This window comes from Schistocerca nitens, chromosome 10, assembly GCF_023898315.1.
Source record: "Schistocerca nitens isolate TAMUIC-IGC-003100 chromosome 10, iqSchNite1.1, whole genome shotgun sequence".
In the NCBI taxonomy this organism is placed as follows: Eukaryota; Metazoa; Arthropoda; class Insecta; order Orthoptera; family Acrididae; genus Schistocerca; species Schistocerca nitens.
The window spans coordinates 49,664,652-49,689,956 of NC_064623.1; the positions used below are offsets into that span (position 1 = coordinate 49,664,652).

A 25,305-nucleotide genomic window follows, 5' to 3' on the forward strand; every position below is an offset into this window, starting at 1 on the left:
ATGTGACGTATCTGACCCCAGGAATGTGTCAATAAAGTTTCCCCTTCCTGGGACAATGAATTCACGGTGTTCTTATTTCAATTTCCAGGAGTGTATTTCGTGACGAGCTGTAAATAAATAGTTGCCACTATTAAAGTTCCAACCCTCGTATATAAAATACGAGGGGCGGTCGATAAGTAATACTACACATTTTTAAAGAAATTCAACACTTTTTTTTTATCTGAAAGCTGGTTGATTTTATTCATGATTCCAATATTACGTCTTCAGGCCACGAGTGGCCTGTCGGGACCATCGGACGGCCGTGTCATCCTCAGGCGAGGATGCGTATAGGAGGGGCGTGGGGTCAGCACACCGCTCTCCCGGTCGTTATGATGGTATTCTTGACCGCAGCCGCTACTATTCGGTCGAGTAGCTCCTCAATTGGCATCACGAAGCTGAGTGCACCCCGAAAAATGGCAACAGCGCATGGCGGCCTGGATGGTCACCCATCCAAGTGCCGACCACGCCCGACAGCGCTTAACTTGGGTGATCTCACGGGAACCAGTGTATCCACTGCGGCAAGGCCGTTGCCTCGTGATTCCAATACACCATGTTATACAGCATTCCTCTGGCCTTAAAACCCTACTTTTCAACATAATGTCAGCTCAATGCGGCGGTGTGTTACAAGCAGGCCCTCTATGCCCGCGTGGTACCATTCGATTGGTCCATGGCTGGGCCAGCGTCTCGCTACATCAATAACCTCTCTATCATCCACGTACTGCTTCCAAGGGAGTGCTCCATTGGACCAACCACCAAACAGATGGAAGTAAGACGGTGCGAAATCCGGGCTGTAGGGTCGATGAGGAAGAACAGTCCAATCAAATTTTGTGAGGCCCTCTCATGTGAAAAGACTTGTGTGAGGCCCTGTGTTCTCATGCAGAATGAGAAATTCGTTTGCATTTTCATGGCGACGAACACGTTTCTTCAGTTTTCTGGTGGTAGCACAATACACTTCAGTGTTGGTCGCTGCACCGTGGCGAAGATCATCACACGGAGACCCAGAAGACCGCTGACATCACTTTAACGCTGAGGGTGCGGCTTTGAACTTTTTATTTGGAGAAGAGGTTTTGTGACGCCACTCCATGGATCGCCGTTTTGTTTCCAGCTGGTAGTGATGAACCCATGTTTCATCGGCTGTGTCGATGTTCGACAAGAGATTGCCTGGATTGTAACTCGCAATAAACTCCCAACAGACGGTCCTTCGTTACTCTTTGTGGTTTTCTGTCAGGAGGCGAGGAACCCAGCACACCTTCGAGTACCCGAAGTCGTGGACTGGTGTGTCAGTGCTACCAACTGAGACGTCCAGCTGTGCAGCGAGGTATTTGATAGTGTTCCCTCGATCACCTCGAAAGAGAGTGTCCGCACGTTGCAACGTTGCAGGAGTCAGAGCTGTGTGCGGCCGGCCGGCACGCGGAAGAGGACCTTGTTGCGATGATGGCAGACGCCTCGCCCAACGACTCAGCATGCTTTTGTTCACTGTCGGGTCCCTGTAGACATTATGCAAGCACCCAGGAATGTCTAGGACGCTGTGGTTTTCCGTTAAAAGAAACTCAGTTCTCTACTTGGAACGTACTTCCACTACAGACGCCATTTTGAAGGCTATTTATAGCACCGCCACTTTATCGGAACTTCATGCCACTATATTGGCTGAAACGGGAATATTACAATATGTCCCACAGCAAATTCCACACTTTTTCAGCCTAAACTGGCCAAGAAGTGTGTTGCATTATTTACATGCCAAGTTAACTTTTTCTCTTTTCCTGGCTTCATTTCACTATGTCTCCTACTCTGTATTCCAGTTTATGATCTCGTCTTTCCTTCATACTAGACAGTTCGCTAAAGGGACCGTGATGTTCCCCAGCTATTCATTTCGTGTAACATCTACATGCTACCAAAACCTGAGACGAGAAAACATTAGCAACATATTCGCGACGTAGTCTCCTCTCGCTATACTGCTAACCTGTCTTTGCTTGTAGTTATCACTCATCGCTTTCCATTACTTACATTCTCCGCCCCGATAGCTGAGTGGTCAGCGTGATTGCCTTCCTACGGGCCCGGGTTCGATTTCCGGATGGGTCGTGGATTTTCTGCGCTCAGTTACTGGGGGTTGTGCTGTCTTCATCATCACTTCATCCATGTCCGGCGCGCAGGTCGCCCAATGTGGGGTCGAATGTAATAAGACAAAGTCCACTGGACCTGACGGGATACCAATTCGATTCTACACAGAGTACGCGAAAGAACTTGCCCCTCTTCTAACAGCCGTGTACCGCAAGTCTCTAGAGGAACGGAAGGTTCCAAATGATTGGAAAAGAGCACAGGTAGTCTCAGTCTTCAAGAAGGGTCGTCAAGCAGATGCGGAAAACTATCGACCTATATCTCTTACATCGATCTGTTGTAGAATTTTAGAACATGTTTTTTGCTCGCGTATCATGTCATTTCTGGAAACCCAGAATCTACTCTGGAGGAATCAACTTGGATTCCTGAAACAGCGATCGTGTGAGACCCAACTCGCTTTATTTGTTCATAAGACCCAGAAAATATTAGATACAGACTCCCAGGTAGATGCCATTTTCCTTGACTTCCGGAAGGCGTTCGATACAACTCCGTACTGTCGCCTGATAAACAAAGTAACAGCCTACGGAATATCAGACCACCTGTGTGGATGGATTGAAGAGTTTTTAGCAAACAGAACACAGCATATTGTTCTCAATGGAGAGACGTCTACAGACGTTAAAACAACATCTGGCGTGCCAAAGGGGAGTGTTATGGGACCATCGTTTTTCACAATATATATATATATATATATATATATATATATATATATATATATATATATATATATATATATATGACCTAGTAGATAGTGTCGGAAGTTCCATGCGGCTTTTCGCGGATGATGCTGTAGTATAGAGAGAAGTTGCTGTATTAGAAATTGCAGCAAAATGCAGGAAGATCTGCAGCGGATAGGCACTTGGTGCAGGGAGTGGCAACTGACCCTTAACATAGACAAATGTAATGTATTGCGAATACATAGAAAGAAGGATCCTTTAGTGTATGATTATATGATAGCGGAACAAACACTGGTAGCAGTTACTTCCGTAAAATAACTGGGAGTATGCGTGCGGAACGATTTGAAGTGGAATGATCACATAAAATTAATTGTTGGTAAGGCGTGTATACCAGGTTGAGATTCATTGGAAGAGTCCTTAGAAAATGTAGTCCATCAACAAAGGAGGTGGCTTACAAAACACTTGTTCGACCTATACTTGAGTATCGCTCATCAGTGTGGGATCCGTACCAGGTCGGGTTGACAGAGGAGATAGAGCAGATCCAAAGTAAAGCGGCGCGTGTAGTCACAGGGTTATTTGGTAAGCGTGATAGCGTTACGGAGATGTTTAGCAAACTCAAGTGGCAGACTCTGCAAGAGAGGCGCTCTGCATCGCGGTGTAGCTTGCTGTCCATCTGCGTTTCTGGATGAGGTATTGAATATATTGCTTCCCCCTAATTATACCTCCCGAGGAGATTCGAGCGCGCACAGAGGCTTTCCGGCAGTCGTTCTTCCCGCGAACCATACGCGACTGGAACAGGAATGGGAGGGTAATGACAGTGGCACGTAAAGTGCCCTCCACCACACACCGTTGGGTGGCTTGCGGAGTATAAATGTACACTCCTGGAAATTGAAATAAGAACACCGTGAATTCATTGTCCCAGGAAGGGGAAACTTTATTGACACATTCCTGGGGTCAGATACATCACATGATCACACTGACAGAACCACAGGCACATAGACACAGGCAACAGAGCATGCACAATGTCGGCACTAGTACAGTGTATATCCACCTTTCGCAGCAATGCAGGCTGCTATTCTCCCATGGAGACGATCGTAGAGATGCTGGATGTAGTCCTGTGGAACGGCTTGCCATGCCATTTCCACCTGGCGCCTCAGTTGGACCAGCGTTCGTGCTGGACGTGCAGACCGCGTGAGACGACGCTTCATCCAGTCCCAAACATGCTCAATGGGGGACAGATCCGGAGATCTTGCTGGCCAGGGTAGTTGACTTACACCTTCTAGAGCACGTTGGGTGGCACGGGATACATGCGGACGTGCATTGTCCTGTTGGAACAGCAAGTTCCCTTGCCGGTCTAGGAATGGTAGAACGATGGGTTCGATGACGGTTTGGATGTACCGTGCACTATTCAGTGTCCCCTCGACGATCACCAGTGGTGTACGGCCAGTGTAGGAGATCGCTCCCCACACCATGATGCCGGGTGTTGGCCCTGTGTGCCTCGGTCGTATGCAGTCCTGATTGTGGCGCTCACCTGCACGGCGCCAAACACGCATACGACCATCATTGGCACCAAGGCAGAAGCGACTCTCATCGCTGAAGACGACACGTCTCCATTCGTCCCTCCATTCACGCCTGTCGCGACACCACTGGAGGCGGGCTGCACGATGTTGGGGCGTGAGCGGAAGACGGCCTAACGGTGTGCGGGACCGTAGCCCAGCTTCATGGAGACGGTTGCGAATGGTCCTCGCCGATACCCCAGGAGCAACAGTGTCCCTAATTTGCTGGGAAGTGGCGGTGCGGTCCCCTACGGCACTGCGTAGGATCCTACGGTCTTGGCGTGCATCCGTGCGTCGCTGCGGTCCGGTCCCAGGTCGACGGGCACGTGCACCTTCCGCCGACCACTGGCGACAACATCGATGTACTGTGGAGACCTCACGCCCCACGTGTTGAGCAATTCGGCGGTACGTCCACCCGACCTCCCGCATGCCCACTATACGCCCTCGCTCAAAGTCCGTCAACTGCACATACGGTTCACGTCCACGCTGTCGCGGCATGCTACCAGTGTTAAAGACTGCGATGGAGCTCCGTATGCCACGGCAAACTGGCTGACACTGACGGCGGCGGTGCACAAATGCTGCGCAGCTAGCGCCATTCGACGGCCAACACCGCGGTTCCTGGTGTGTCCGCTGTGCCGTGCGTGTGATCATTGCTTGTACAGCCCTCTCGCAGTGTCCGGAGCAAGTATGGTGGGTCTGACACACCGGTGTCAATGTGTTCTTTTTTACATTTCCAGGAGTGTACATTGTTCTTACCATAAGTTAATTTAAGTAATGTTAAGTCCAGCTAGATAAGAAATTTGCAGCTAGCTCCTCAGAGGGCCTTCGCGTACATCAGATACGAAGAAAGAGCGCACAACCGGCAACGGGGCCGCTCCTGCTGTACACCTTTTCCACCTTTTCATTTAGGACCACGGCGGCCTCGGTCAAGTCAGTTCCATCGTAGCCAGTCTACTGATGTTTACATATCACGAAACACTAACATTGGCATCATTTTCCGTGAATTGCTGCTATGTGTACGCCACTGGCGACTGGGCTACACCAGCTTCTGTTGCTATTGTCCTACTAGAACACACTTCCTGATACAGAGCTGCAAATACAGCACTGTTTTTTGGTTCCAATCTCCTGATGGCCATTGTGTGGTAACACCGTACGGACCTGATCAGGTATACAAACACACTGGTAGATGCTAACAACGTAATATAAATAACGCGAAGCGATTGCTACACAGGGAGCAGAAGGAATGAGGCCTATTCGAATGGACCGTCTTAGCAAAAGGCAGCCGGCCGCAGTGCATGAGCGGTTCCCGCCCTTCAGTCCGTACCCGCGCGACCGCTAGGTTCGAACCCCGCCTCAGGCATGGATGTGTGTGATGTCCTTAGGTTAGTTAGGTTTAAGTAGTTCTAAGTTCTAGGGGACTGATGACCTCAGATGTTAAGTCCCATAGTGCTCAGAGCCATTTTTGAGCAAAAGGCACGTCGATGTGTTGTGTATACTCATAATGGCTCCTCTACGCGAACAGCCGGTCAAATGCATAACAGAGGAGCTAATCTTTACGCGTTTCTACTTGTTTTGTTATTGCAACGAAAATATGAAACAATATTCAAAGCGAAATCCCTGTTTTGACCACAAATCGACAGTTGTCACAGATGACCAAAAACATTTGACCGATAGGCAAAGTACTTACATGAGGAGTCGTTAGCTACCTAGCAAATGAATGTTCAGATGTGTGTGAAAACTTACGGGATTTAACTGCTAAGGTCATCAGTCCCTAAGCTTACACACTACTTAACATAAATTATCGTAAGGACAAACACACACACCCACGCCCGAAGGAGGACTCGAACCTCCGCCGGGACCAGCCGCACAGTCCATGACTGCAGCGCCTGAGACCGCTCGGCTAATCCCGCGCGGCTATGGTTAAGGAGAAGCCAGAAAAATATATACACTGCCGGAAAAAATACTGCGACACCGACAATGCGTGGTGCGACATAAACAAAAGTTTGTAGGCGTCGTTCAACATTTAAAAGAATGATGTCTATTCAATTTCCACGCCACTTTCTTAAGACTGGCGCTAGTAATGCCACTATGAGGATGAAAATCAGGTTTGCCGGCCGAAGTGGCCGTGCGGTTAAAGGCGCTGCAGTCTGGAACCGCAAAACCGCTACGGTCGCAGGTTCGAATCCTGCCTCGGGCATGGATGTTTGTGATGTCCTTAGGTTAGTTAGGTTTAACTAGTTCTAAGTTCTAGGGGACTAATGACCTCGGCAGTTGAGTCCCATAGTGCTCAGAGCCATTTGAACCATTTTTTTTGAAAATCAGGTTTGGTTTAAGTACCCGCTGTAGCAGTCAGCGTTAGTTACATTTGAGATTGGACGTGGTGAAATGATGTTGGTCACGAATGTCGTCAAGGCAACACAGACGCCATTATCAATCCCTCACCAAGCTTGATATCGTGTAATAGGGCTGCGATCAGCTGGACGTTCCTTCTGCGATATTGCAAAAAGACTTGGCAGGAATGAAGCCACTGTATGTGACCGCTGGCAGCGGTGATCACGAAAATGTACGGTCGGAATAAGACCAATCCGGACGGTGCGTGGTACCACCGAGAGGGAAGGCCATTGTGTATGGCTCTGGCGTGATCTGCAGCAACAATCTGAACAGCCGTTGGGGCCACAGTGACACGACACACTTTTGTGTGTCGGCTACTTCAAGGACAGCTCGGAGCCTGACACCTTGTAGTGGGCATTCCACTGACCCCAAACCACCGAAAACTGCAGCGAGGGTTCATTGAGGGGCAGGGTGGCGGTCGTTTGCGACTTCGGTGCAGGTGGTGACCATTTGTTGGTTAGGAGGAGGCCAGTTGATGATGATGATGGTGATGATGATTCGTTTGTGGGGCGCTCAACTGCGCGGTTATCAGCGCCCGTACGAAATTTGAGGAGCATTTATGAATAAACTACCAAATTGAAAAATTTGAGTTTTTTTCTTACATATAGAGTGGTTTAGTATTGCAGTTATGACAGAGGGATTTGGAGTATCTTTTCTAGTTTCCTTCCAATTATTTTTTTTATTAATGATCCAAATTTTTTTACAAATAATTGCTTTATAATTAAACTGAAATAAAACTACTCAACATATTGCCAAATGGCTGTGTTACAATGTAATTTGACCACTAGGAGTGCTGCATAAAAATTTCATCTCTCTAGCTTGAGTGGATTTTGAGAAAATGTTCCTTACATTCGAAAAATTCTAATTTACGGGAAATGGCTATCAAAGTTTCTCAATACATTCCTGCACTATACGATGGACTATCAGGGTCTTCTTCTTCATCCTCCAAAAGCTTCCTCTTCTCTCTTCTTTTCTGGCCTGTTGTTCCATCATACTTCATATGCCTTTCTCTTCTTTCTGCTCCTCTTATCCTTTCTCTGTCAATATTTCTTAGTGCTCGTACAGTGTTCACCCCAGCTGTAAATCCTAATGCCATCAGAACTTCACACTTCACACTGTTCCCTTGGTTGTAGGTTGCTATTGCATCATAAATGCCAAAGTGCAGTGTTTTTATGCTTACAAACGCCCTTTTAGGAATCACTTTCCAAATCAAATTGTTGACGCTCTCATTAGGATTCTGCGTCTTTCCGTGTAGACATTTGTGTAACAATTCTGGCTGTGCTAAGTAATGAAAAATTGGTTTTATTGTTCCCTCCTGATTCTTGTACATACTGCATATTACCCGCTTTACACAAGAATGATGATGAAGACACAAACAGCCAGTCATCTCGAGGCAGGTGAAAATCACCGACTCCGTGAAGCCAGCTGAGGGCCTGCAACCAACCTGTTTGTGTGCTACACCCACTGGACCTAAACCTGGAGTTACGGTCAGGGATGCAATTCCGTACGACAGTAGGAGCACTCTCGTCGTTATCTCACGCACCATGACTTCACATTTGTGCGTCACTAATATCAAATACCGGCCTCAATTTGAGGAAGAAATTTCTGAGGATGTACGTCTGGAGTATAGCGTTGTATGGTAGTGAAACATGGACTGTGGGAAAACCGGAACAGAAGAGAATCGAAGCATTTGAGATGTGGTGCTATAGACGAATGTTGAAAATTAGGTGGACTGATAAGGTAAGGAATGAGGAGGTTCTACGCAGAATCGGAGAGGCAAGGAATATGTGGAAAACACTGATAAGGAGAAGGGACAGGATGATAGGACATCTGCTAAGACATGAAAAAAAAATGGTGATCCAACCTGTTGTGGGTGCCGGCCGCGGTGGTCTCGCGGTTCTAGGCGCGCAGTCCGGAACCGTGTGACTGCTACGGTCGCAGGTTTGAATCCTGCCTCGGGCATGGATGTGTGTGATGTCCTTAGGTTAGTTAGGTTTAAGTAGTTCTAAGTTCTAGGGGACTAATGACCACAGCAGTTGAGTCCCATAGTGCTCAGAGCCATTTGAACCAACCTGTTATGGTCCCATCCATGGGCAGCATTCCAGGGTGTGTTATCCAACAGGATAACGCTCGCCCACATACCGCTGTCCTAAGCCAACATGTTCGACAGAGCGTCGCCATGTCTCTTGGCCTGCTCGATCATCAGATCTGTCTCCAATAGAGGACATGCGGGACATCATCCGACGACAACTCCACCGTCCTTCACGAACAGCTTCAACCGTCCCAGTATTGATCGACTAAGTGCAACAGGCATGGAACTTTTGGCGTCGATAGTTACGATGCCACAACGTAGGTGCACGCTCTTGTAAGTCAGCACTACGAGAGAAGAGTATCTACACCGACCACAGCGCCCTCTGGCCGACGCTGTGGAGCTCAGGGAGTGGCGTGTTGATTTCGCCCATTGATCAAGAGCAGACGGCCTGGAAATATCGCTGCCGGCCGTTGTGGCCGAGCGGTTCTATGCGCTTCAGTCCGGAACCGCGCTGCTGCAACGGTCGCGGGTTCGAGTCCTGCCTCGGGCGTGGATGTATGTGATGTCCTTACTTGTTTGGCGGCTCCATGGAGTGTCCTGTGCACCACGACCAGATAATGGATATACTTAGAAGGAGAGACAGCATTGGTCGTATTTTTTTGTTTTATTAACCGCAAAATCGATTTTGCGGTTAATAAAACAAAAAGTATGTGATGTCCTTAGGTTAGTTAGGTTTAAGTAGTTCTAAGTCTAGGGGACTGATGGCCTCAGATGTTAAGTCCCATAATGCTCAGAGCCATTTCGAAATAGCCGGCCGAAGTGGCCGTGCGGTTAAAGGCGCTGCAGCCTGGAACCGCAAGACCGCTACGGTCGCAGGTTCGAATCCTGCCTCGGGCATGGATGTTTGTGATGTCCTTAGGTTAGTTAGGTTTAACTAGTTCTAAGTTCTAGGGGACTAATGACCTCAGCAGTTGAGTCCCATAGTGCTCAGAGCCATTTGAACCATTTTGAACCATTTCGAAATATCGCTCTTACCACCGAGTGGGCTAGCTTGCTATTGAGACTTTGTATTGGTTGCGTTCAGTTAAAGTTTGGACAACAACGAGTATTTGTTAGTTTTGAGATTATAGATAACAGTAATCCTACCTTCACAGCATTAGACATGGAATACGTCTTCACACCTACGTGCTCATCCAAGCCAAAGTTATGTATGCATTTGATATTTACTTGTGTTTTTGACTCTATTAAAAGTGTTAAACTTGCGTGCAGTACCGAAGTGCTTCACCTCTCCTGCTCTTACTCGCTTCATTCACTCTGATCCTACATTACCGAAGCAGTTCATAGGAGCAGACCACGCACCGCCTATCCAAGCGGGATACAAGAGAACTCCATCCCACAAACTGACATGCAGCACATGTACGACACTTGCATGCACTTTTGCATGCTTGCAATCAACATTGCGACGGTTCTTCCGGTTATTAACGCATCAGCGTTACACATTTGCAATGGCTTACCTCGTGGTTACATTAACCTGCGATGTTGATCAGTTACATATGTCCCTTGGACATAATTATTTTTTCGTCTAGTGATTTTTCTCCATCAGCGTGTGGTTCCGCTGAAAACTGAAAGTGATGTTTTTGTGTGACTTTTTACTTATTGACTTTGAACTGTGTTCCTAGTTTGTTGTTGTGGTAAGTACCGACGGGAGTTACTGGTAGCCAACTGGGGCGATGGACTGAAATCTTAGCGGTGAACAAATTTCGATATCTTTCCTGGAAGTACTTGGATAGCTAAAGAGCTTTTAACTAGCGACTTTGCAGGAGCGAGAAGTTTGTCTCGCAAGTCAAAGCATGGTTCAAATGGTTCATATGGCTCTGCGCACTATGGGACTTAACATCTGAGGTCATCAGTTCCCTAGAACTTAGAACTACTTAAACCTAACTAACCTAAGGACATCACACACACCCATGCCCGAGGCAGGATTCGAACCTTCGACCGTAGCGGTCGCGCGGTTCCAGACTGAAGCACCTTGAACCGCTCGGCCACAACGGCCGGCTCAAAGCATGGTTGATGAACCTTATTTTGACTGATTTTGTTGGTGTAGGAGTGCAAAGAACTAATTAACGTCCGCGAGAAAACGGTTCCGATTGCGTCAGCGGAGGAGCAAGTTGCGCAATTTTTTCGGACGACGCCACATGAGCTCCGAGACGCGGACGGAAGGAACGTTTTCAGGCCACTAAGGTGGATGTGGACAAAAGGCGCGAACAGATGGAGCTAGATAATCAGAAAGAGTGATCTGGGTTGGCTACGTTTCTCATCTTACAAGGGGACCACGCTTACTCGTCATCACCGTTTTCATCCGAATTTCTGGTATAATAAGGGTCTGTCCAGAAAAGAATGAAAGTAGCAAACTCTGCAGACGGGGGTAAAGCGGCGAACGCAGAGCGCCGTTCACACAGTGGGAGTCTGGCCACTTAACTCGGAGAGAGGGTCGCTTCATCGGCCGAGTTGAGGAACCCAATTGGTCACCCATTTTATTCGAAGAGGGCCTCTATTTAGGGACGACATGGAATCCTCCTACCGGCTCGACGGGGAGAGGCGAGAAATGCGATTAAACGCATTCCGACGCCGGGGGCGTCCCCAATGAAGGAAGGGGAGAAGAATCCCGCCTTTCTTTGCCACTCACCGCTTCTCCCCAGCAGCGACTGAACGGAGGGAGTGCAAACTGCGTGGCGTGCAGCTGGGTTCATCAGCGTTTCTGGTATAAGCAGGGTCCGGTCAGAGAAGAAAGTGACAGAAGTATGGAGCTCCAGATGGGCGAGCTTTTACAAGAAAGAAAATTGACCAAATGTGAATAGGACTCACCCGCTGAGGATTCGGTACGAACTTAATTATGTACACTACGTGATCAAAAGGATCCGGACAAATGTCTGAAAATGACTTACAAGTTCGTGGCACCCTCCATTGGTGATGCTGGAATTCAATATGGTGTTGGTGTGGTGTCACCGCCAGACACCACACTTGCTAGGTGGTAGCCTTTAAATCGGCCGCGGTCCGTTAGTATACGTCGGACCCGCGTGTCGCCACTGTCAATGATTGCAGACCGAGCGCCGCCACACGGCAGGTCTAGAGAGACGTCCTAACACTCGCCCCAGTTGTACAGCAGACTTTGCCAGAGATGGATCAATGACAAATACGCCCTCATTTGCTGAGACGATAGTTAGCATAGCCTTCAGCTACGTCATTTGCTACGACCTAGCAAGGCGCCATTACCAGTTATATTGAGATTACAATTCATGTATCATCAAGAGCGATGTTCTCCAATTGTGGATTAAAGTTAAGTATTCCAAGAGCTTCGTACTTTATTTATTAGACTCAACTACTTTAACTGTTCCAGACCTCACGCCGGTCTGCGTGAATTTAAACGCCTGCATTTCGGCCTCCTCTAGCAACACGGTGTTGGCTCTTCTGCCAACACCTCAGTTGGCACACCCTTAGCCTTGATGACAGCTTCCACTATCGCAGGCGTACGTTCAGTCAGGTGCTGGAAGATTTCTTGGGGAATGGCAGCCCATTCTTCACGGAGTGCTGCACTGCGGAGAGGTATCGATGTCGGTCGGTGAGGCCTGGCACCAAGTCGGCGTTCCAAAACATGCCAAAGGTGTTATATAGGATTCAGGTCAGGACTCTGCGCAGGCCAGTACATTACAGGGATTTTACTGTCGTGTAACCACTCCGCCACAGGCCGTGCATTATGAACAGGTGCTCGATAGTGTTGAAAGATGCAATGCCCATCCCCGAATTGATCTTCAACAGTGTGAAGCAAGACGTGCTTAAAACATCAATGTGGGCCTGTGCTGTAATAGTGCCACGCAAAACACCAAGGCGTGCAAGCCCCCTTAATGAAAAACACGACCACACCGTAACTCCACCTATTCCGAATTTTACTGTTGCCACTACACGCTCTGGCAGATGACGTTCACCGAGCATTCGCCATACCAACACCCTGCCATCAGATCGCTACATTGTGTATCGTCATTCATCGCATCTATAGAACGTTTTTCCACGGTTCAATCGTCTTTACGCTCCTCACACCAAGCGAGGCGTCGTTTGGCATTTACCATTTACCAGCGTTATGTGTGGCTTATAAGCAGCCGCTAGACCATGAAATCCAAGTTTTCTCACCTCCCGCCTAACTTGCAGTGGATGCTGATGCAGTTTGCAATTCCTGTGCGATGGTCTGGATAGAAGCCTGACAATTACACATTACTGTTCAACTGTCGGCGTCTCTGCCAGCCAATAGACAAGGTCGGCCTGTACGCTTTTCCACTTCACTACCACATCGGAAACAGTGGACCTAAGGATGTTTAGGAGTGTGGAAATCTTGCGTGCAGACGTATGACTCAAATGACACCGTATCACCTGACCATGTTGGAAGTCCGTGAGTCCCGCGGAGAACTCCATTCTGCTGAGGTCGCTGATATGGAGTACCTGGTAGGAGGGGCAGCACACCTAATACGAAATACGTTTGTTTTTGGGGTAGTCCGGATAGTATATAGACAGTTCACCCATCCTGAGACTCGAGAATCTCAACGATTTTTGCCAGTTATCGCTATCGATACTGGCAATATATGGGTCCAGGGAATTCCAAGATATCTCAAGCAGTTCCTCAGATTAGACCGTACATAGAAAAATAATTGAGGAGGGCACTTGCAGTTTATGTATGTAGATAGATAGAGAGAGAGAGAGAGAGAGAGAGAGAGAGAGAGAGAGAAGATTTAATAAAACATTTTGACCCGTCCGTGTCTCATGTTCGTGCCATTGTTGTTGTTGTGGTCTTCTGTCCTGAGACTGGTATGACGCAGCTCTCCATGCTACTCTATCCTGTGCAAGCTTCTTCATCTCCCAGTACCTACTGCAACCTACATCCTTCTGAATCTGCTTAGTGTATTCATCTCTTGGTCTCCCTCTACGATTTTTACCCTCCACGCTGCCCTCCAATACTAAATTGGTGATCCCTTGATGCCTCAGAACATGTCCTACCAACTGATCCTTCTTTTGGTCAAGTTGTGCCACAAACTTCTCTTCTCCCCAATCCTATTCAATACTTCCTCATTAGTTATGCGATCTACCCATCTAATCTTCAGCATTCTTCTGTAGCACCACATTTCGAAAGCTTCTATTCTCTTCTTGTCCAAACTATTTATCGTCCATGTTTCACTTCCGTACATGGCTACACTCCATACAAATACTTTCAGAAATGACTTCCTGACACTTAAATCTATACTCGATGTTAACAAATTTCTATTCTTCAAAAACGCTTTCCTTGCCATTGCCAGTCTACATTTTATATCTCTACTTTGACCATCATCAGTTACTTTGCTCCCCAAATAGCAACACTCCTTTACTACTTTAAGTGTCTCATTTCCTAATCTAATTCCCTCAGCATCACCCGCCTTAGTTCGACTACATTCCATTATCCTCGTTTTGCTTTTGTTGATGCTCATCTTATATCCTCCTTTCAAGACGCTATCCATTCCATTCAACTGCTCTTCCAAGTCCTTTGCTGTCTCTGACAGAATTACAATGTCATCGGCGAACCTCAAAGTTTTTATTTCTTCTCCATGGATTTTAATACCTACTCCGAATTTTTCTTTTGTTTCCTTTACTGCTTGCTCAATATACAGATTGAATAACATCGGGGAGAGACTACAACCCTGTCTCGCTCCCTTCCCAACCAGTGCTTCCCTTTCGTGTCCCTCGACTCTTATAACTGCCATATGGTTTCTGTACAAATTGTAAATAGCCTTTCGCTCCCCGTATTTTACCCCTGCCACCTTCAGAATTTGAAAGAGAGTATTCCAGTCAACATTGTCAAAATCTTTCTCTAAGTCTACAAATGCTAGAAACGTAGGTTTGCCTTTCCTTAATCTTTCTTCTAAGATAAGTCGTAAGGTCAGTATTGCCTCACGTGTTCCAGTATTTCTACGGAATCCAAACTGATCTTCCCCGAGGTCGGCTTCTACTAGTTTTTCCATTCGTCTGTAAAGAATTCGTGTTAGTATTTTTGCAGCTGTGGCTTATCTCATTTGACATCCTGTTTTTACTGTACTACAATCTCCTTATGTTAATTTCAATTACGGGTGCGACCGAGTTGCCGGCTTGCCTGCCCGTGAGCGCCAGCAGCCTCGCTTATCGATATAAGCCCCGTCGTATTATCTTTGCACACTGGACTCGCATTCGGGAGGACGACGGTTCAATCCCGCGTCCGGCCATCCTGATTTAGGTTTTCCGTGATTTCCCTAAATCACTCCAGGCAAATGCCGGGATGGTTCCTCTGAGAGGGCACGGCCGACTTCCTTCCCCATCCTTCCCTAATCCGATGAGACCGATGACCACGCTGTCTGGTCTCCTTCCCCAAAACCAACCAACCAACCAACCAATTATCTTTGCGGACTGCTATTACTTCCCGGTTGTCGTGTGTTGGGGGTTAGTTCGGATCTGCCAGTGAGTTTTGAGGCGCTAGCAGTGCAGTTTGGACCTGGCAGTGTTTGACTTAGGACGCGGCAGTTCAGCCGGGGCGCGGCTCCAGTGAGGTGCGGACAGCCATGACTCGCCCGACGGTTGCCGATAAATGTTGCTTGAGTGCGGACCACCTTTGTTGGTCGTCGGTCGGTCGCCTTGTTAGACGACGTGTAGGTTGGCCGGCGATCGCTTATGGGTTGCTTACGTGTGCCGACTCGTGATTCGTCCTTGTTATTGCACAGCCGCTGCCTGCTGTCTCCGTGCTGATGTGTGACAGTCGGTCGGTTGGTGTGGATCAGCCAGGAAATCTCCGCGCGGCGCAGTGGGCCGGGCCCGCTGGCGGTCTCTGTGCAGCGTCGAAGTGTGAGGGAGCTGTTCCGATGGCTACGAGGTTTGTGGCTGACCGACCCACGACATCAAAGTTGAGTGGTTGGTTGGTTGGTTGGTTTGGGGAAGGAGACCAGACAGCGTGGTCATCGGTCTCATCGGATTAGGGAAGGATGGGGAAGGAAGTCGGCCGTGCCCTTTCAGAGGAACCATCCCGGCATTTACCTGGAGCGATTTAGGGAAATCACGGAAAACCTAAATCTGGATGGCCGGACGCGGGATTGAACCGTCGTCCTCCCGAATGCGAGTCCAGTGTCTAACCACTGCGCCACCTCGCTCGGTAAAGTTGAGTGGTGATTTAATCACCGAAACCAGTCTGTTCACACTGTGTCGTTGGTTTTCATGGTTGGCTGGTGGGGGTATTCCCGTGAGCGACAGCAAGTGTTCGAAATGGCGAAAGTTTGGCTACTGTTTAACTGTGTTTTGGTTACTTGAAGTCCAAGTGCACCCGCGGAATTTTCTGCCTTGTAGCCGTCAGCGTACCTGTTACCTGCGCTGGCCGCTGACGTAAAATTGAGGCAGTGTCCTTTCCTCACCGCGTTGTCGCTGTCCGACACGTGTGTTTAGTTTTGACAGCTTATGCATACTTGGTTGAGGGAGGGTAGGCCTTTTACGTTCTGGCTTTGGAGTTCCTTGTGTACTGCTCGGGTTGAAAGCAAGTCTTCTTGTCGGTGGGTCCGTTGACTGTCTCTTGGTTGGTTTGCCGGCGGATCGGAATAGTTGGGCCGACTACCTGTCTCCCCTAAGCGAACGTTAATATTTCAAGTTCAGACCGACTTCCGGAAACTCCTGAGCGCCGCTGGCTGTACTGCCTTTTCTTATTGGTGTTTGATTGTGTATTTTAATGGCTCATACCAGATGGTTTGAATTTGTATGCTTTTAGTTGGCTTTTAAACAATGGGCCTTCAGCAGCTTGAAAATTGAAAGTTCCTTACTTGTCAAGTCTTGCACTGTTTGGGCCTTCAGCCGCATTTAAAATATTTATTTTTTATAAAGCTTTGGGCCTTATACTTTTTGAAAATTCATTATAGTTGTGTTTTTGAATCATGGGCCTTCAGCCGTCTTAAAAGTAAAATTCCTTATTATTAAGTCTTAGAATGTTGGGGCCTTCAGCCTCATTTGAAATATTACTTAAGGATAAAACCTTGCGCTTTCTGTCTTTTGAAAATTTATTGTAGTTGTGTTTTAGACCATGGGCCTTAAGCCGTTTTAAAAATTAAAGAGGCTGTGCCCTTAAGCTATAAGATTGTGTGACATATTCAGTCGATAGTTAAGGTCGGAAATTTGCCCTGTAATGTTTGGGTAACCAAATAAAGTTATGTGTGTTCGAGTGTAACTGACAGCCGCTCATTTTTGGCTCCTTTCCACAATTACAACTACCTGTTCTGTCCTGCGGGCTTAACCAGGCGTTTCACTTTTTTTTATTTTTTTTTCTTACCTAAACATGACTGCAGCTTTCAAATATTCAAATAACTTCCGGGAATTCAGCCAGGTAACACTTTCAGCGACCGCCGATATTTCGGCGGGAGAACACCCCGCCATTTTCAAGGCAAACTGCAACGGACAGGCGGCGTACATGCAAAATTTAATACCTCGGTTCTGCGACAGAAGCAGGAAAGATAACACACACACACACACTGAACACTAGTGCCACCAAAGATGACCAAAGTCAGAGCTATCGATAGTGAGACTATGAATTCACAGGTGAGGCAGCATTGACTCTGTTCCTCTGTTTTTTGAGAAGGGAGAGAGCCGGATTCCAAACAGAGTTTAAACAGAAACCTCCATCCCTGTTAACGAGGTTGCTCGCTAGTTTAATCTCAACTGCCTCCCTAATGACACTGTCCCAATAGCTGGACGTGCAAGCCAATATCTCGGTGGTATTATATAACATGGGGTGACCAGTATCCAAGCAATGTTCGGCAATAGCAGATCTATTTGGCTGCTGTAATCGTGTGTGCCGTTTATGCTCAGTACATCTGTCCTCCACGGTCCTGATAGTTTGACCAATATATGCCATGCCGCAGCTACAAGGAATACGATATACACCCGCCTTACGCAATCCAAGGTCATCCTTAACGGAACTCAAAAGTGCTCTAATTTTAGATGGAGGTCGATAGCGCCAACTGTACATCGGGTGATTGATGATAATTCTGAATCAACACCTAACTCTACTGCCTTTTTGCCTTACGTAGGAAACACGTCCAATAAGATCGGTCGTATTTTACGGAAATACGATGTGAAATGTGTTTCCGAGCGACAGAAATCACCGAAAAAGTTCGAAGACAACGAATTGCAGACCTTATTGGATGAAGGTGATTCTTAAACTCAACCGGAACTCACGGAACAATTGAATGTGATGCAGAAAGCCGTTTCTCTTCGATTCAAAGGTATGGGAAAGGTGCAGAAAGAGAGAAAATGGGTTCCGCATGAACTGAATGAAAGACAGCAACCAATTGAAAGACCACTTGTGAAATACTGCCTCCCAAACACAAAAGAAAGTTGTTTCTCCATCGAATAGTGACAGGTTATGAGAGATGGATATATTTTGAGAATTCTAAGCGTCGTAAATCATCGACATCCAATGCGAGAACAAATTACTTTGGAAAGAAGGCAATGCTCTGTGTTTGGTGGGATCAGAAGGGTGTCGTCTATTATGAGCTGCTAAGACCTGGTGAAACCGTCAACACTGATTGCTACCAACAGAAAATGATCGATGTAACTCGAGCAGTACTTGAAAAACGACCGGCATAAAGGAAAAGGTCAACACTGAATCATATTGCTCCATGATAACGCCCCATCACACACAGCAAAACGGGCCAGCGAAACGATCGAGGCATTCAGCTGGGAAATACTAGGGCGCGGCTTATTCTCCAGACATGGCTCTGTCCGATTATCATCTATTTGTATCACTGGGACAAGCTCTTGTTGAACAATCCATCAATTCGTATGACTGGTTCGCTTCAAAACAAGAACTGTTTTTTTTTTCTTTTTTATTTTTGGTGTGTGTGTGTGTGGGGGGGGGGGGGGGCGTGGCATTAATAGCATGCCGGAGACGTGGCAGAAATGAGTAAATAGCAATGGAATTTATTTTGAATGAAGTATTGTTTCTCAGTTTCAAACAACAAACTTTTCATTGTTGCAACCAAACTCCGGTTTCATATTTCTACACCTGGTAGTTTTGATGGAAGATGAATGCAGTCTAAGTTCTAATGGAAAAAAGATATTTTTATACAATATAATCACAATTTAACAGTCCTCGGATTTTTCCTTTACTTGTGCAGTGAAACCTTGCTTTTTGTCAAATTTCATGATTCTAAGTCAACGGGACGCACCGCACAGGTTTTGATGACTGAGTTTGCGAGTATCAAAATATGTGACATGAATGGCAATATCTTTTGATTCCACTGACTTAGAAGCTTACAATTTTTACGTTACCAAGACATTGTAGAACTTAGTACGCGAATTACTTTTGAACGCGATACACCAAACTGTACAGAGAAAATGCGACTTAACAGACTAACAGAAAGACAAAAGGATAAAAAATTCATAAAAAAACATTTTTCGTGTCATATAATTACAAATTAGCAATTTTCTGATTTTTTCCTTTACTTATAGTGTGAAACATTGCTTCTTGGCAAATTTCATGATTGTTAGCCAACGGGAAGCACCCTATAGGTTTTGATGCTGAGTTTTTGAGTAACAAAATATGCGATGTAAATGGCCGTATCTTTTGATTGAATTGAATTAGAAGCTTGCAGTTTTTACACCTCCAAGGGGACATAGACTATAGTATGTGAAAATTTTGAACTTGGTATGTTGGCGGAAATCTAAAAAAAAAAAAAGCATTTTACGAGCGATCGGATGAAGCGTGAGGCACTTATGTTTCCGTAACTTCCGATAAAACTAATGTTGTTATGTAAATAAACCGATAATTTACCATAAGTCTGTTGTTATTCATGAATGATAATTACTTAACTATTACTTTCACTTCGTCTTTCGAGTAATTCTGGGACAAAACAAATATGATCCTCCGACACTTGACTTACATACCTACTGAGATTATTCCATACCAGGAGCTCTCCAATTACTCGTGTCTATAATTTTAAAATTACAGAACAAATGGAACACTGTTTACTGCCTACACACACTTATTTCGACGCCATATTGGTATAAGCACTCTGAATGCGGTCTTTTAAAGGCAATTGAATGGTAGCTACGATATTGTCAATATAAATGGCTCTTATTCAATTCCATTATAAATGCATTGGCGTTTTTATAAATTCCAGCCCGCCAGAGGAAGGACGAGCGTATTTGAATAGCAAAACTGTTATTCGCGCAGAGTATCGAAAAGTATGATCGCATTTGTATCCAGTTGGAAAGCAATCCTTTTTAATTGGATAATCGGCTAAGCAAGGGAGGACTGACCATCCGGTTTCTGTGTGAAAAGCGTTGCAGTACACAGAATTGCGTAATTAAATTTACTTACTCAGCTCTACATCAGTATATGCTCGCATGCTAGCACACACCCACGAAAAGCGCGCGCGCACACGCACACACAAACACAAACACACACACACACACACACACACACACACACACACACACACACACACCTTGAGTACGAGGTCATTACAGGCCAATAATAGATATCGTCTACCATGAAAGCACAAAATCGCTTGCTAATAGCACTAGGGACAGGACTGGACATATTCAATGGTGAGCACAGCATCAAGCTGCGGTGAGTAGTTGAACTGCTTAGTTGACGAGTAACTCAGAACAGTGCTGAAGTGCTAGTGACTTCTATGTGGCACCAGAATAAGATAAGAATATTAATAAATTGAAGTGAAACTAAACTGTAAATGTCCTGCGACTGGGGCCTCCAGTCGGGTAGACCGTTCGCCGGGTGCAAGACTTTCGATTTGACGCCACTTCGGCGACTTGCGCGTCGATGGGGGTGAAATGATGATGATTAGGACAACACTCAGTCCTTGAGCGGAGAAAATCTCCGGCCCAGCCGGGGATCGAACCCGGGCCCTTAGATTTGACATTATGTCGTGCTGACCACTCAGCTACCAGGGGCGGACAAATGAAACTAGTATACTATAAACGATGAATGTCACTGATAGGCTCGATAATGTGGACCGCTGGTTGTGCGCGACCGCAGAGCCAAATATACACTCCTGGAAATTGAAATAAGAACACCGTGAATTCATTGTCCCAGGAAGGGGAAACTTTATTGACACATTCCTGGGGTCAGATACATCACATGATCACACTGACAGAACCACAGGCACATAGACACAGGCAACAGAGCATGCACAATGTCGGCACTAGTACAGTGTATATCCACCTTTCGCAGCAATGCAGGCTGCTATTCTCCCATGGAGACGATCGTAGAGATGCTGGATGTAGTCCTGTGGAACGGCTTGCCATGCCATTTCCACCTGGCGCCTCAGTTGGACCAGCGTTCGTGCTGGACGTGCAGACCGCGTGAGACGACGCTTCATCCAGTCCCAAACATGCTCAATGGGGGACAGATCCGGAGATCTTGCTGGCCAGGGTAGTTGACTTACACCTTCTAGAGCACGTTGGGTGGCACGGGATACATGCGGACGTGCATTGTCCTGTTTGAACAGCAAGTTCCCTTGCCGGTCTAGGAATGGTAGAACGATGGGTTCGATGACGGTTTGGATGTACCGTGCACTATTCAGTGTCCCCTCGACGATCACCAGTGGTGTACGGCCAGTGTAGGAGATCGCTCCCCACACCATGATGCCGGGTGTTGGCCCTGTGTGCCTCGGTCGTATGCAGTCCTGATTGTGGCGCTCACCTGCACGGCGCCAAACACGCATACGACCATCATTGGCACCAAGGCAGAAGCGACTCTCATCGCAAAGACGACACGTCTCCATTCGTCCCTCCATTCACGCCTGTCGCGACACCACTGGAGGCGGGCTGCACGATGTTGGGGCGTGAGCGGAAGACGGCCTAACGGTGTGCGGGACCGTAGCCCAGCTTCATGGAGACGGTTGCGAATGGTCCTCGCCGATACCCCAGGAGCAACAGTGTCCCTAATTTGCTGGGAAGTGGCGGTGCGGTCCCCTACGGCACTGCGTAGGATCCTACGGTCTTGGCGTGCATCCGTGCGTCGCTGCGGTCCGGTCCCAGGTCGACGGGCACGTGCACCTTCCGCCGACCACTGGCGACAACATCGATGTACTGTGGAGACCTCACGCCCCACGTGTTGAGCAATTCGGCGGTACGTCCACCCGGCCTCCCGCATGCCCACTATACGCCCTCGCTCAAAGTCCGTCAACTGCACATACGGTTCACGTCCACGCTGTCGCGGCATGCTACCAGTGTTAAAGACTGCGATGGAGCTCCGTATGCCACGGCAAACTGGCTGACACTGACGGCGGCGGTGCACAAATGCTGCGCAGCTAGCGCCATTCGACGGCCAACACCGCGGTTCCTGGTGTGTCCGCTGTGCCGTGCGTGTGATCATTGCTTGTACAGCCCTCTCGCAGTGTCCGGAGCAAGTATGGTGGGTCTGACACACCAGTGTCAATGTGTTCTTTTTTCCATTTCCAGGAGTGTACTTTGTTGGAGTAAGAGATCGCTGGACGCACAGTTGTAGGTAGTTGTCTGTGAGGGAAAGACGATGCAGTAGGCAGTCTTTACGGTGTGCTGTGTGAAGCCACCAACAGCTAGACTAACTTAGGTATATCAATATTGTTGAACTTGGAAGCAGGAGTATTCATGTATGCAAGGTAAAGATGTTAGATAATTATGATTTTTGTTTTGCCAGAGCGTTAGTATAGATGAGCTGCCTGATAATTTGTAACTGTTGAGTAACCCCAGAACGTACATAAACGGTTTCGATAAAAAGGCTAGTTAGATAGTTCATTTTTATAATGATTTTAAGATTTGTTAACAGAGCTATGTGTAATTTGATGATCTGCATTTATGTTGGATTAATGAAGTTAGATAATACATGCCATTTAAATCTCACTCTTTGTGAATCAGTTGTGAGTAATGTAACTTCAACTGTCAGATGTTTTTTGAAAAGCCAAACTTAGCGTGCAACATAATTTTGCTAAAAAACCGAGTGTTAGTTATTCACCATAATCAGTAACGCCTTCCTGTGCAGGTCATATTTTTTAAACAAGTTGGATTTTCTTGAATGTTCTGGTTTATCATCATCATCATCGTCATCGTCATCATCATTTAAGACTGATTATGCCTTTCAGCGTTCAGTCTGGAGCATAGTCCCCCTTATAAAATTCCTCCATGATCCCCTATTCAGTGCTAACATTGGTGCCTCTTCTGATGTTAAACCTATTACTTCCAAATCATTCTTAACCGAATTCAGGTACCTTCTCCTTGGTCTACCCCGACTCCTCCTACCCTCTACTGCTGAACCCATGAGTCTCTTGGGTAACCTTGCTTCTCCCATGCGTGTAACATGACCCCACCATCTAAGCCTGTTCGCCCTGACTGCTACATCTATAGAGTTCATTCCCAGTTTTTCTTTGATTTCCTCATTGTGGACACCCTCCTGCCATTGTTCCCATCTACTAGTACCTGCAATCATCCTAGCTACTTTCATATCCGTAACCTCAACCTTGTTGATGAGGTAACCTGAATCCACCCAGCTTTCGCTCCCATACAACAAAGTTGGTCGAAAGATTGAACGGTGCACAGATAACTTAGTCTTGGTACTGACTTCCTTCTTGCAGAAGAGAGTACATCGTAGCTGAGCACTCACTGCATTAGCTTTGCTACACCTCGCCATCCTGTGAGAATATGCATCCTAAGTACTTGAAACCGTCCACCTGTTCTAACTTTGTTCCTCCTATTTGGCACTCAATCCTTTTATATTTCTTTCCCACTGACATTACTTTCGTTTTGGAGATGCAAATCTTCATACCATAGTCCTTACATTTCTGATCTAGCTCTGAAATATTACTTTGCAAACTTTCAATCGAATCTGCCATCACAACTAAGTCATCCGCATATGCAAGACTGCTTATGTTGTGTTCACCTATCTTAATCTCACCCAGCCAGTCTATTGTTTTCAACATATGATCCATAAATAATATGAACAACAGTGGAGACAGGTTGCAGCCTTGTCTTACCCCTGAAACTACTCTGAACCATGAACTCAGTTTACCGTCAACTCTAACTACTGCCTGACAATCTATGTAAAGACCTTTAACTGCTTTCAAAAGTTTGCCTCCTATTCCATAATCTCGTAGAACAGACAATAACTTCCTCCTAGGAACCCGGTCATATGCCTTTTCTACATCTATAAAACATAGATACAATTCCCTATTCCACTCGTAACACTTCTCCATTATTTGCCGTAGGCTAAGGATCTGGTCCTGACAACCTCTAAGAGGCCTAAACCCACACTGATTTTGATCCAATTTGTTCTCAACTAATACTCGCACTTTCCTTTCAACAATACCTGAGAAGATTTTACCTACAATCCTGATTAAAGAGACACCTCTGTAGTTGTTACAATCTTTTCTGTTTCCATGTTTAAAGATTGGTGTGATTACTGCTCTCGTTTATCAGCCAAGACAATTTCATGTGCATTTCAAAGTATTACAGCCAGCATTGCACATCGCTGAGCCTGTAGCTAGCATATTTATATTTTTCTTATCAGAGACCAGAACATACAGCGTTGCTCCGTTGCTGCTTTAGAGGTAAGACAATTTAATTTATTTGATATGTGCACAGGGACCAGAGTTATCAGTTTTGAACAGGGCCACATGATTCAATGCCTAAGGGGCTGCGTGTATTTTGCAGTGACTGTATTACTTCATTGGTAATGGGAGTTGCATTGCCCAATCGATCCGTGTAAAGTTTTGCTAACAATAACACAGTGTATGTACACCACTTCAGTTACAACAAGTTACACGATAATTTGAGTTTTGTATCCATTCCACAGTCAGACATTCATTCAATAGAGCACTTGCACGCGAAAGGCAAAGGTCCCGAGTTCGAGTCTCGGTCCGGCACACAGTTGTAATCGGCCAGGAAGTTTCATTTCAGCGCTCACTCAGCTGCAGAGTGAAAACCTCATTCTGGAAACATCCCCCAGGCTGTGGCTAAACCATGTCTCTGCAATATCCTTTCTTTCAGGATTGCTAGTTCTGCATGGTTCGCAGGAGAACTTCTGTGAAGTTTGGAAGGTAGGAGACGAGGTACTGGCTGAACTGAAGCTGTGAGGACAGGTCGTGAGTCGTGCTTGGGTAGCTCAGTTGGTAGACCACTTGGCAGCGCAAGGCAAAGGTCCCGATTTCGAGTCTCCGTCCGGCACACACTTTTAATCTGCCAGGAAGTTTCATTCATTCAGCTTAATCGTAAAATATTCTCATAATTAATTAAAAGAACGTTACAGTGATGTTGATACAAAGCAGACCAGTTGCAGTGATAAAAAAAAGAAAACATGACATTATATCTACATCAACAGTTGCATAAGTTGTCATTTCGTCAGACAGGAATCAAAGGAATTTCGCAGGGCGAAAAGGTGAGTCAGCTTCATGTGTGGACAATATATATGCAGAGCAAAAGA

The 25,305-nt window shown here is 46.5% G+C and overlaps 1 protein-coding gene and 1 pseudogene across 1 annotated transcript in view; both read right to left on the minus strand.

Annotated features, from left to right (window-relative positions):
- LOC126209850 (amyloid-beta-like protein) overlaps positions 1-25,305 on the minus strand; it is a 639,910-nt gene that overhangs the window by 91,865 nt on the left and 522,740 nt on the right. The gene's annotated exons all lie outside the window — the stretch shown is intronic.
- On the minus strand, positions 454-571 carry LOC126210968 (5S ribosomal RNA; annotated as a pseudogene).